The following is a 13498-nucleotide window of genomic DNA, read 5'->3' as shown; positions in this document are numbered from 1 at the left end:
GATGTAAAGATTGTTCACTTATTTCAAATGCTACTGAATGTAAAATTAGTCATTTCACAAAATGCAGAAACATAGTGTCCTATGACTGATATCAATGAGTCTAAATTGTAATCAGTCAACTCATACATTTACCTGCATATGACAACTTGTAGGGGTATAGGCCTATATTGCATCAGTCTAAATTCTCTGTCAGGCAAACTTTTTTTATATATTCTTCATGCCTTCCAAATTTGTCCTCTGGGTCAAAATGTTTCTTCAGTGGTTAGCCTTTTCTATTACTTTCTGAATAGTATTGGATAATGCAAAGGCTTTCTGTCAACATTTTCTTCTGGCACTCTTAAGGATGGGGAAATGTACTCTGTGTGCAGAAGCTCCCAGTTTCCTTCTTAACATCATAATGAGAGAATTGTGTGTTGCTCTCTGAGTCTACATAGTGAGGTAGTATTTTATCAGATTATGGTTGCTAGTTCTCTCTCCTGGGGTGAATCCCCAGTGTTAAACATATATACAAGCTGACGCTCTTGAAGTATAATATATATTGGAGCTGGCTCCCACACTGTTTCAGTAAGTAAGAGGGTTACCAGGAAGATTATGTGCATGCCACTGCAGCTTCAGAATCACTTCTTTCAATTCATAAACTGTTTGCATCAATTTTATTTACCAGCTTGCCATAAAGAGACTGACAAACGTGCTTTAACTTTTTGATGTGCATGGATATTTCATCATTGTACTGGCAGTACAAACTGACAATAAACCAAATGGTATCCACAGTTCTAACTTGCATGACTATAGCAAGCTCACCACAAAGCTGAATGATTTTTATGGCTTTTAATCTCTTGTTGAGTACTACTATAGTTGCCATTGGGAATCTTCAAGACACTACTGAGGTTAAGGCTCTACTCAGTCCAATTTGTTACTGGCATGCACTGAGCATCCCCACTCAAGTGCAAGTCTCCCACTACAGTCCAGGCGTATGCCAGTGAACTGTGTGCAAGGAAACGGAAGTAAAGGTTGGCCCTAACATGTGGGCCGTATATGTGAGACCTGATAAACATTTATAATTAATAAGTAGTGATGGGAAAAATCAGCTACTGTAGGGAAACAAGAATTACAAATCACATACATTTATTGATTTGCTCAGAACAAACATAGGGTCAAATAACTCATTATAAAAGAATGAGTGAAGATATTTATATCAGCGTATGATAATTATGGATCACTGGGTAAGAAGGAACAGCAGATATTCTAACAGAATATACCAGATGGGTAAGAAACATGTCCGCTTATGGAAACTGACTATTCATCGCAAAATTAAAAGGCTGATGATGACTGCATTGGAAAATTATTGAGTAAAAGAAAAAGAACCTCAAAGAGCAAAATCATGGTCAAGAGATCCCCTAAAAATCACTGATCAGTTAATATGAAGCAATTCACCTATCATCCTGTACAATTTTCATATGCCATTTCAATGCAAAGCTTACATCAATTGTGAGAGATGAGGCACTGTGAGGTCACAGGTCGAGATGGACTCTGGCATGTCATAGCCAATCTGCTGTCTGCCAGCTGCTGTGGTTGAGGTACTTCAGTGCAGTGCCACACAGCTGCTATGGTTGCAGCTTCGAATCCTGCCTTGGGAGTGGATGTGTGTGGTGTCCTTAGGTTAGTTAGATTTAAGTATTTCTAAGTCTAGTAGACTGATGACCTCAGATGTTAAGTCCCATAGTGCTTAGAGCCATTTGAACCAATCTGCTGTCCAGATAACTGCTGACTATCCTCTGAATTGCTAAAACTGAATTGACTTTTCCTCTTCAGTTCCAGGCAACTGCCTCTGCCGAACTCCAAACATCGAGTTCCTCTGTAAGCTTGTGCTCCCTGCTCCTTTGCAGTGTGATCCCACCAGAACTGTAGTTTAAGCAAATCTGAGACTGTGTACCTTATTCTCCAAATCAGAAAATTTAATTTCAAAGGTCTGTCAGCACTTTTTGGAAGACTTCTTGTGCTGACCTATGACAACTCCCTGCGGCCTATAGCATATCACCACTCCCACAGTTGCAACCACTAACCAAATATCCTAACCCACCAAAAATTTCTGTAGATTTCTTTTTGCAGTGTTTATCATTGTAGCACCAGCAGCACAAGACAAAAGACTTACCTGTTTAGGCATCCTGTGGCTCCTACCTAACAGTAAGACGTTACCTTCATGAGGCATGGAGCACTGTGTGTGTGGGGGGGGGGGGGGGGGGGGGTTAGAATTACTTTTGGAGGTAGCTAAGTATTCATATTCACCACTGCAGTGAGCACTGAGGGTGGAAACGGAACATACAGCATGGATATGCTGTGTCTTGCATGCATTGCTAATCTTGTCAAAGGCTCATGCCACACTCAGCCACAGAGAATGGGCTGAGGGCCTGCTCTCAGGAGCTCAAGCAAGCTGGTGTATTCCCCTTATCATGTGACCAGTAACTCTCCGGCCCTGCTGAGGCTAGCAGAAACTGCAGGCCATAGTTCTGCTCTCTTCTAATTACCTCCTCTTCAGTCATCATGTGCCCTCATAGCGTGTCAAGGCTGTGTTAAGATAAACAACTCCTTTAGTCAAGACAACCTGAGCATATCCTCATAGACATTGTACAACTGCAGATATTTTATACTTCTGCAAAGGAACACTATTATCACTTTGGGTGCTATCATCTGGACAGAAGGGGCTGGCATATCAGCTGAATTGTCTCTCTGAATTGCAACATAAACCACCTGCCTTTTTCTAAGCAAGTGCAGAGCCAATTTAAATTTTAAAGCACACAGTTTATCTCTTAATCTTTAAGAATGGGATTTATGCTGCCTAGGTCTGAGGGGTGTATTTTAACTATCTGGTAGTTTATTCACAGGCTGAAGTACTGGTTTAGTGAATTTATCCATAATCTATCCTTTCAATTTGTCTTTTCAACAGCATTTGATAGGTATGACAGTGCACTTCTGCAGTGCATTTTTTCCCCTGCTGGGTTCATTTTCCTAAGACACTTTCATGATCATTTTCCCCACAATACCTACATATTGTTGTTGTTGTTGTTGTTGTTGTTGTGGATAATGATGAAAGAACAAAGATGAAAAGACCATGAGCTCTACCATACATGCTTATTTAAAGGTTTGGTCACATGAACACTCCTCGATTCAGTGCAGATACTTTCATACTGGCCACCATTCATAATTTTCGTAATAATTTCATATAAATACTTACAACAAAACACATAGAAATCTTTGCAGTCATTTTGCACCCTCTTAATAAACTCACTTATGCTATATTTCAACAATGTTAAACAACCTTCAAAGATATAAATTGCCACATCTGGTACTCAAGTCAAAACACAAACTTGGCCCATTTTATGAATCACAACTATAATTAAATACACTGAGAGGTTACTGGAACAGTAAAGTAGGAAACTCATGATGGTAAGATCATTTTTGTCTCTTGGAGGATGCCATAGTTATGGCACTATTTAAGTAAATAAACCAAATTGTTTATAACATTTTATATTTATTTAATTAGAAAAACAGTCCATTCATTATATTGCAGACATTAGTTAAGTGTGACTTCTGTGATGGGTTCAGCTGTTACAATTTGTTATAAATAATAATGGTAATAATGTTAATAAAGTTTTTAACTATTAGAGCTTCAGACATGGAGCTCATCTCACTGCTGCAGTTCCAAAACTGTAATTGGCTTTTCTCTAGCATACTTGTAACAAATTTTACATATTTCCATTAAAATTATATCAGTGATGATATTCCAAGTCAAAGACTCCTCCATCTTAGCTCATCCCATGACCATGCTACCAGAACACAGATCTCTTTCTGCCTGGGAAAACATTGATCACTACTAGGTGTCATGGCTTGCTAGCCATTTTTACCTTGTCTCAGCTCACCTGTCACAGTCCCTCTGAAAGGTGGCCACCCCAACTTATATTCATGCTGGCCCACAGCTGACCTGTGAGATTCATCCCATTCTGCAGCAGTCAAACCAGCTGCTTGTAATGTTAAATTGTCACAGCTCCTTCAAAGACACTGATTCAGGCCTTCTACTCAACTCAGACAAAGGGACCATGATCTTTTCTGCGGACAATACTGCAGATTGCAAACTTATTTGAAACTCCATGAGCAAAGCTGGTATTTTCAACTTTTTCTGCCAATCACTGGAGGAGGAGGAGGAAGAGGAGGAGGAGGAGGAGGAGATTAGAATTTAATGTCCCATTGACAGTGAGGTCATTAGAGACAGAGCACAAGCTAAGACCAGGGAAGAATGGGAAGGAAATTGGCCATGTCCTTTCAAAGGAACCATCCCAGTGTTTGCCTGAAACGATTTAGGGCAATCACAGAAAACCTAAAGCTGGATGGCCGGATGTGGGTTTGAACGGTTGTCCTCCAGAATTCGAGTCTAGTGTACTAGCCACTGCACCATCTTGTTTGGTGCCAGTCACTGGAGTGATCCAAGTATGACCTCAGAGCCCAGATGACAAGCATCATTTTTTCCAATATGCACGACAATCTGCAGTTTTTTTGTACCATGTTCCCTCAATTGCTGCTGGTACAGCCTCTCAATGAGGCCCTTAAGGATACACACTGAGCGCGTACACTGTTTCTTCATATCCTTTGGAGCAATTTCCCTAAGAGGTTTGAACTGCCAATAATTAACAGACCGCTACCCTTTTGTGTTTGCCTGCCCTTTCAAGGGACACAGTAGTTTTCCAAACAGGTGAAATGAGTCTCACTGGCTCTTTTTCAGTTTCAGTGGAATTCAGCACCTCAAATTTGTCTTTTAGGGAGATGGGTACAACATCCTGAGTACTCCTTGGTCCCTATCTCCCCAGTACAGGACGTCTAGCCCTGCCACTGACATGTCACTCAAAGTCAAGTGGATGAGTAGTGAGAGGTTCTGAATTTTCTACAAAACAGACAGTATCCTTAGGAGATAATACTACTGGAGATACTTTTGGTATCTCTGGCACATTAATCTCAGTAGCCCTCCCAACACACCCATTTGCAGGCACTTTCAGTCACTTGGAAGTAGTTAGGGCAATTTCCAGCTAATTACCAATGGTCCTCATGTGCACAAGAACAGCAAAGGATGTGACTGCATTGTACCTTTGCAATACTTTACAGAATGGCAAACAAATAATTTTAAACTATACTTATACTCTTTGTATGGAAACTAATTACCATACAAATAACAAACTTGGTAGCATTAATGTCAAGGACATGGGGAAGAGAAATAATGCAGAATCATTTCAATTGAAACACTTTTAATGTGCTTCTATGGTACATCATACCATTATATACTGGTACCATTATTGCTACAAAAGGGGCTCAATATGGTGCCCATCAATATCCAGAAGAGTCTGGAAGCACAAGATTGCATTCTGCATAGCAGAATGAAGCATGTCCATAGGTATTCTGGCTACCTCTCTTAATATGCTGTGCTTCAGATCAACACGTGTGATTGTTCCCCTGATAAACCCTGTCCCTCAGGTAGCCCCACAACCAGAAATCACATGGAGTGAGATCAGGTAATCGTGCTGGCCAAGCGTTTGGAAATGATCAGCTGATAATTTGATCATTTCTAAATGTGTTCATCTTGCATGAAAACTGTTGAGTTCAATGCATTTATCTCTTGTAGGGTGGGTACGACATGCTTGCGAAGCATATCACAATAATGCTTGTCATTCTCATGCATGTCTTTGGTCCTTGACCGCCATCCTGTTCAAAAAATAATGGGCCGATGATGAATGTACCTGTGAAGCCACACCATATGATGATACATTCATCATACAGAGGAACTTCATGCACATTGACTGGAGGTAAAGATCCCCACACTCAGCAATTCTTTGTGTTCACCTCACCTGTCAGAGAAAAATGAGCTTCATCTGTCTATAGGATGGTCCAGGGCTAGCCCTTGTCAACTTCAATCCTTGCGAGGAAGTGGAGAGTGAATTCAACATGTCGTTGTGCATCCTGTGGTGCAAGCTGCTGTATGATATGGATCTAGTATGGATACCATTTGAGAATGGTTTGAGGCACCTTCTATACAGTGGCCCACAGGATGTTCAACTGTCGAGACAGAGCACATGCACTGTCTGACAATCAGTAACTGCATGCAGCATTGTCTACCCTAGCAACAGCAATTTCATCAACAGCCACCAGTTGTTGTCCTCATCCCAGAGTGACATCCAGTTCTCTAGTTGATTCAAACTTCTTCATCATGCTCCTCACAGCAGGTGGAAAAAGAGGACCCTTCCATATTCCTTTCAGCCAGCAGTATTCTCAAAGTTCAGCTGCAGCATTACTGTTGTTTTGATAATAGAGCTTCACCAATAATGGCTGCTTCTTTTATCTAAGCTCATATTGATATGTCAACAAGTGCACTGTGACTGGTCAGGTGTGTGAGACTATGAATCACAGTGACTGATCATGGCATCTGGTGGCCACAGTTGGAACTGGACAGTGGTACTGTGATGCATGGAAATCATGCACCTCATACTCTGGACATTAATGCTACCAAGTTTGGTACTCATACAGTAATTAGTTTCCATGTTATAATGTGTTAAATATGGAAAGAGAGAGAGAGAGAGAGAGTGTATGTGTGTGTGTGTGTGTGTGTGTGTGTGTGTGTGTGTGTGTGTGTAAAATATATAGAGTACTGGGAGAAACTGGCAGCTTCTCATCCACCACATCAACACTCGGCCCTTGCAGTAACACCGAAATGTTCTAAGATGATATGTATGTCACAAACCAGTACTGACCTACACTGTGTGCTGTAGGACCCCCAGCACAGTTCTTCTGAGAGTTGGGGACTTGCTGGCTGTTTTCATTACACAAATCAATGAGTGGGATGGATAATATCAGCTCGTACTCTTGCTCGAAAATGCTGGTCAGTTGTGCTTCAGGATTCCATAGTGCTGCTACCGCTGACTGCAGCAATCATTTCTTACAGTATTTCCAGAATAACTGTTTTTTGTAGACAGTAAATTCCGCAAATATTTCCCTCAAACTGATGGGTGTTCTTTAGCTTCTTCTTTTGACATTGTATTGATACATTTCTAAATCATCTGCTTGCACACTATATGTATGGAGATAGCCCACGGTTCGGTCTTTCCAGCACAAGGAATAGCACCATCCATAGGCTGAGCAAGTTTGTAATGGTGGAGCTTTGTGTATAAATGGGTCAACCTCACTGTGAGTGTCATACCATTGTACAATGATATTATAGATAGCAACAGCCTAGCACAGTAAATGTCCGGAGATGGAGAATAATCACATGTCATCTATTGGTTGATGTAGCATTCCGCATGACACAGTTCATCCATTCCAACACTGTAAATCACATTTTAACACTGCTCAATGCATTTTCAATCTCTAACACAACACACCAGTCAATGTCCACTGATGTTTCTATACCAATATTCAAGCACTTTGAACCGCTAACTGTTAAATTATAAGTTGAAGTGAAAAGCAGTAGAGTACTGGAAGAAATTAGCAGCTTCTCATCCACCACATCAACACTCTGTCCTTGCAGAAACACTGGAATGTTCTGGGATGATCCATACATCACAAACCAATACTGACCTGCACAGTGTGTTGTAGGGCCCCCAGCACAGTTCTTTGGAGAGTTGGAGACTTGCTGGCTGTCTTCGCTACACAAATCAATGAGTGGGATGGATAACAGCAGCTCATTGTCCTGCTCCAAAATGTTGGTCAGTTGTGCTACAGGATCCCATTGTGCTGCTACCGCTATCTGTTACTGGTTCTGACAGACCAGAGTTTTCTGCAGGTCCTCATGAGCTGAGGGTAGTTGCTGCTGGTCCAGACAAGCTGGATGTCAATAAATTTAATGTTCACATTTAAAGCTGGATGTCACTTCGAGTCCACATATGTGAGAGGCTGCTGAACAAAGAGGAAGAAACAATAAGCATCCACAGACAATGATATGGAGTTGAACAAAGGAAGGGAACTTGACAAAGAAGAAGAGGAACCACTACATGTGGTAATAGTAGCAATTATATTTAATGAGTACTTACTTTTAGGATTCTTCTGCAGTGGAGAAGCAGATGAGGATCTCAGCTGCTGTAGGCGCTTCATGTTTCTTCTTCTTCCAGAAACTGACTTCAACTGAAACCGGTGAGCTATTGTGTCTGCCTTATACCCCTTACATCAGTATCACATTGTCAGAAATTAATTAGTCACTCAATTTATTGACTTCAGTAGTATTTCTTAATCAATTTCCAGTGTCACATTTGGCTTGGGAGAAGTTCTTGCATGCGCTGGTATCCCACAGGGGTAACAGAGCGTCGGGTCCAACTCTTAGGAGCATTATAGGAAACAACATGCCAATGCTCTCCTCTGAGGCACCAACTGGACAGATCCAAAACATATTCCTTTCTTTAGCTGTAGGCCTCTGGGTGCAAAAATGTGGGAATTTCATTGGTCAGCTTTGTCTGACATAGTAGTTTTGGAAAATTATTGAGAAGTGGGAGGCCACTCTGGGAAATTTAAAACTTGTCATTGGTTGAGTGCTTGAGAGAGGTTAGGACTGGCTCTTGAAGAAGGGCTGAATGTTATGAGGGAAGACAGGAGTAACTAAGGTGACACTTTTTCCACTGCTAGTGGGTCATTTCACTCTGTAGCTCCAACCGGAGTATGGCATAAAGTTTGTATAGCTGTTTTGGATTGAAAGGCATCATCTGTCACAGTGGCCACCAACAGCAGCACTAGCAGACAACACAATGTTGCTGATAAGACCTGTTGTTGGTTTTGGCATGTATAGGTTGCAATGTACTGAGTTAATGTTAGAGTGTTAATGGGTAGGAGGAAGATGCCCTTTTGGCATGCATAATTTTATGAACTCAAATTTTGGCAGTCACTGTTGTCAGATCACAGAAACAGATCAGTGTGCAAGTCAGACTGCAGCTCCTGGCTGATATACATCCACAGAGTGGCAAGTTAAGTTTTTATCTTTTTCTGCCTTTTCCTCATAGTATATTTATTAAACTTCGGTGCATGGTTCTGTTTAAGAGGTTTAATCTGACGTTTTTATAAAGGCAAATTTATTCAGTCTGTAGCACAGTAGTTGCTCATTTGTTTTGTTTTGAAGACAAGCATCATTTCTTTTAGTAAGCCAGTCATTCAGGCCACAACTCTTGGCTGATATACATCTACACAGTGGCAAGTTAAGTGTTTGTCTTTTTCTACCTTTTCCTCATTGTATGGTTATTAAATTTCGTGCGTATTGCTCTATTTAAGAGGTTTAATCTCACGTTTTTGTAAGGGTCAATTCACTCAGACTGTAGCACAGTAGTTGCTCACTGAACAGCCAGCTACATAGTTCATTAACACATCAGCGTCTATTTGTGACACATCAGGAGGGTAGCAAGTTGCATATCTGGGATTCTGTCTGATTTTATAGTTTGTTTCGTCAGTTAGTCTTGCTAGGATGGTTAGGATGTGTGCATGCTGTGTGCAGACGCAGGACGAGCTGGCTGCAGTTTACAAACAGCTGAGTACACTTTTGGCTACAGTCAGTCACCTTCAGGCTGGTGCCTCAGGGTTTAGAGGTGGATGAGAAGCTGGCATATCACATTGGACACCTCAGCTATCGCTTGTTTTGCCCACGGGCTCTGCTACCGAGGCACTTCCTAGTGTACCTGACGTGGTGGATCCGCCCTCACCACAGGATGAGTTGCAGGAGGTCACATGTTTATGCCATTGGAGGTGGAGAGCTGATCTGGAGGTTGGCTGTCATTCACCCTGTGAGTGGCCAGGCAGCTGCTGCATCAGCACGGTCCAAGCAAGCACAAGGGGAGGAGCGGGAGAGGGGTTTACTAGTTATTGGGAACTCCAACACTATGCATTTTATGGAGCCCCTTAGACAGATAGCATTTGGAGCTGGAAAGAATGCCAATGTGCACTCTGTACGACTGCCGGGAGGTCTCATCCGAGATGTGGAGGCCGCCCTGCCTGTTGCTATCGAGTGTGCGGTGTGCAGTCATCTACAAGTTGTGGCTTATGCCGGCACTAATAATGCATGTTGCATGGGTTCTGAGACCATCCTCAGTTGGCACAGGCAGCTGGCGGAGGTTGTGGAGACTGCTGTCCTCGTGCCTAGGTTGCAAGCATGTTTCACAATTTGCAGCATTGTTCTCAGTTGATCGGTGCCCTTTTGTTTGGAGCTGAGTGGAGGATCTCAACCAAAGCGTTCATCAACTCTGTGTAGGTCTTCGTTGCAGATTTCTAGACCTGCGTTATCGGGTGGGGATTTGTACGACTCGCCGTGGTAGGTCATGGGTGCAGTACATAAACGAAGCAGCTACTCAGGTAGCAGAGTACTTGTGCAGTGCAGATGAGGGTTTCTGATGCTAGACTGTGGTTTGAGGTACTCTGATGATCACTCGCTAGTCAATATACAACAATAACATCTGCAATACTATACCGAAAATGTACAATAATGATGTTGCTAAAGTACTCAATTTGTAGTAGTAAAAATTGAATTATGGCTGCAATCATATATCGAACCGCTGTAGGATGGTGGTGGGGGGGGGGGGGAGGGGGGGGGAGGAGGAGGAGGGCGGGTATGTGCTGATATTCTTGAGTGAATATCGCACATTTTTTGCCGATCAGCACTGCCTTTCTTCATAACGCTGTTCGATGCGTACATCGAATCTTGAGGTAAGATACCATAATATATGAAGCAGCACGTAGTTAACGAGTTTCATGGTTAATATTCATAAATGTAATAGGTTAAAATTATGTAAAAGATGTACTGTGTGTACTGTATTTTGTGTTCTTCTGTTCCATGCGTTCGAGGACGCTGAAACAACGACGGCGGATTGGCAGCAGCACGGTAACGTCAGCTTCGGAAGTTGGTCGCTATACGAGCTAACCCGACAGCCATGCCAAGCCATACAACAACGTCGTTGGGCGAGCAGATTCGACACAGAATAAATTATAACATTGTTAATACGAGAAAGAACCTGTTACTATTGTAATTTTGTTCAGTTCATGTCTGTATTCCATTGAAAGTCGTTCGATTGAAATGTATGCCATACTACGTGTATTGTTAAGAATTGACAATAAATCAACGGGGAAGGTAATTATTGTGAAAAGAAGAAACCTCTTCAAGCTGTCCTGGTGGATATGTTGCAAGTAGTCTTCACGGGTTTGCCGCCGCATCATGTTGTGCAAATTCCAAAATATTTCCTCAGAGCAACTGTTCGACATCTTCTGGTGGTTCAACCTTGCTGGTGGCCAGGTACGACTGACGGCATCCGTACGTCGACGCCCCGTTTCTAGAACACGCGAGGGAAGAATGCGCAGGCGCGGAAATCACGCATACCCAATGTTGCAGATAGATGCTGCCATACGCAAACGCCCTCTGCCGAAAATTGCAAAGCGGCTCTCCTGCGCGTGAGCTGTACGCTGTGTTTACTAAATGTGCAGCCAGATGTTACTTACTAAAAACCGTACTAGACCAATGTTATGACGGATCTGTCATCGAAAAATTCTGATTTTCGTGTCGTGCTTTAATAGCAACCAATGCATGGTTCCAGGCTGTGCTGTGCATAGGACGACGTCGTTGGGCCAGCATATTCGACACAGAATAAATTATAACATTGTTACTAAGAGAAAGAACCTGTTACTATTGTAATTTTGTCCAGTTCATGTCTGTATTCCATTGAATACATGAGATTATTGGCTGTACGGATATGTAGTGCTTACTTAATGGCGCAATCCCAGAAAGATGATGCCGGCGATAAAACTTCCGTCTTTTCATAAATCATGTGATGTCCTGTATCCAGACTGTGTTCCGCAATTGCCGACTTTTCCGGTTGATGAAGGCTTGTATGACGCTGATGTTCATTGCAGCGTTCTTGTACTGTGCGACTTGTCTGGCCTATATATGCTGCCCCACACTGACAAGGAATCATGTACACACCACATTTCCTCATGCCAAGATCATCCTTAACCGAACCCAACACGTTTCTCAGTTTTGCAGATGGTTGGGAAAAAAAAAAAAAAAAACCCCACTCAATGCCATATCTTCCGAGGTCTCTTCCGATTCTTGGTGGCATGGCACCAAAATACGGCAAAAAGGACAGTGGTGGGTGTCTACGTGCCTTCATTCCGCTCCATAGATTGAACGCTCTTGGGCCTGAATGCATTACGTATCTGTCTCTCAGAATAACCTTTTTGTCGGACCACTGTCTTCAAATGTTGTATTTCACTCGACAGGCTTTCATGATCAGATACTGCGTGGGCTGTGTGAACTAACGAACGTAATGTACTACCGCATTCTGCAGGACGATAGCAGTTCGTGGCCTGCAGATATAGATCTGTAGGCGTTGGCTTGCGGTAGACGCTGTGTCCCAAGGTTCCATCTGCTTTCCTTCGTATCAAAACATCAAGGAAATGTAAAGTACCATATTTTTCCACTTCCACTGTAAAGCTTAAATTCGGATGGAGCGGATTCAGATGCTAAAGAAACGTAGGTAGAGTATCAAGTCCATGTGGCCACATCACAAACGTATCATCCACATACTGCAAAAAACAAGATGGTTTGAGAGTGGCCGACTGTAGTACTTTTCCTTCAAAGTCTTCCATAAAATAATTGGCTACCACAGGAGACAGAGGGCTTCCCACGGCAACACCGTCCACTTGTTCAAAACATTGGTTATGAAATAAGCAACAAATGTGTGAATTCCTGAAGGACCGATGGCCGAGGGAAGACTCGAACCTCCGGTGGGAGTGGCCGCGCAGCCCGTCACGGGACACCCCAAACCACGCGGCCAAATAAGAATTATGTTGAAGTAAGCACGTGTTTACATAATGCTACTATGTTCTCCTCAAAACTGTTGTTAATGAGCTCTTGAGAGTCCCATTCGAGATGTGATTAGTGGCATAGAGCAGGCTGTTTCGAAACTTCCTAACGATGCTGCCGAAGAGATTAATGCGGCATCTTGGCTCAAGCATCATCTAAGAAGTCCAACTTTACCATCACCTCAGCTGAAAGAAATGCTCTACGAGAATTGAGAGGAGACCAAGACATTGTCATCTTACCTGCTGACAAAGGAAATGCTACTGTGCTTCCCTGATGCACAAGATGATATGTCTGCATAAGCAGAAGAAACTAACGATCAAAGTCTGAAAACAATTTATTGGACTGTTCAATTAACCAAAACAAATTCTCCAAGTATAACACCAACACCAAACAGTTATTTTCTTTCGAATCACAACTACATACAAGAATAATACAGAAAACAACTGAAATAATTTCCTACTAGTCTTCGCCAAAGACTTCTAGTCTTCGCCAAAGACTTCTCCGATATACCAAGCCTAATCCAGATATCATCGAGAAGATCCGAGCCGGGCTGCCGAACAGTGGGCCAGAATCTTGAAAACGTGGCCAAAAAGGAAAAAAAAAAGTTTAAAGATGGGGATTTTGGCCTATCAGGTTGGCAGC

The sequence above is a fragment of the Schistocerca serialis genome, chromosome 3 (assembly GCF_023864345.2).
Source record: "Schistocerca serialis cubense isolate TAMUIC-IGC-003099 chromosome 3, iqSchSeri2.2, whole genome shotgun sequence".
Classification (NCBI taxonomy): domain Eukaryota; kingdom Metazoa; phylum Arthropoda; class Insecta; order Orthoptera; family Acrididae; genus Schistocerca; species Schistocerca serialis.
The sequence above is the reverse complement of the archived record's forward strand: the minus strand, read 5'-3'. Positions refer to the sequence as shown.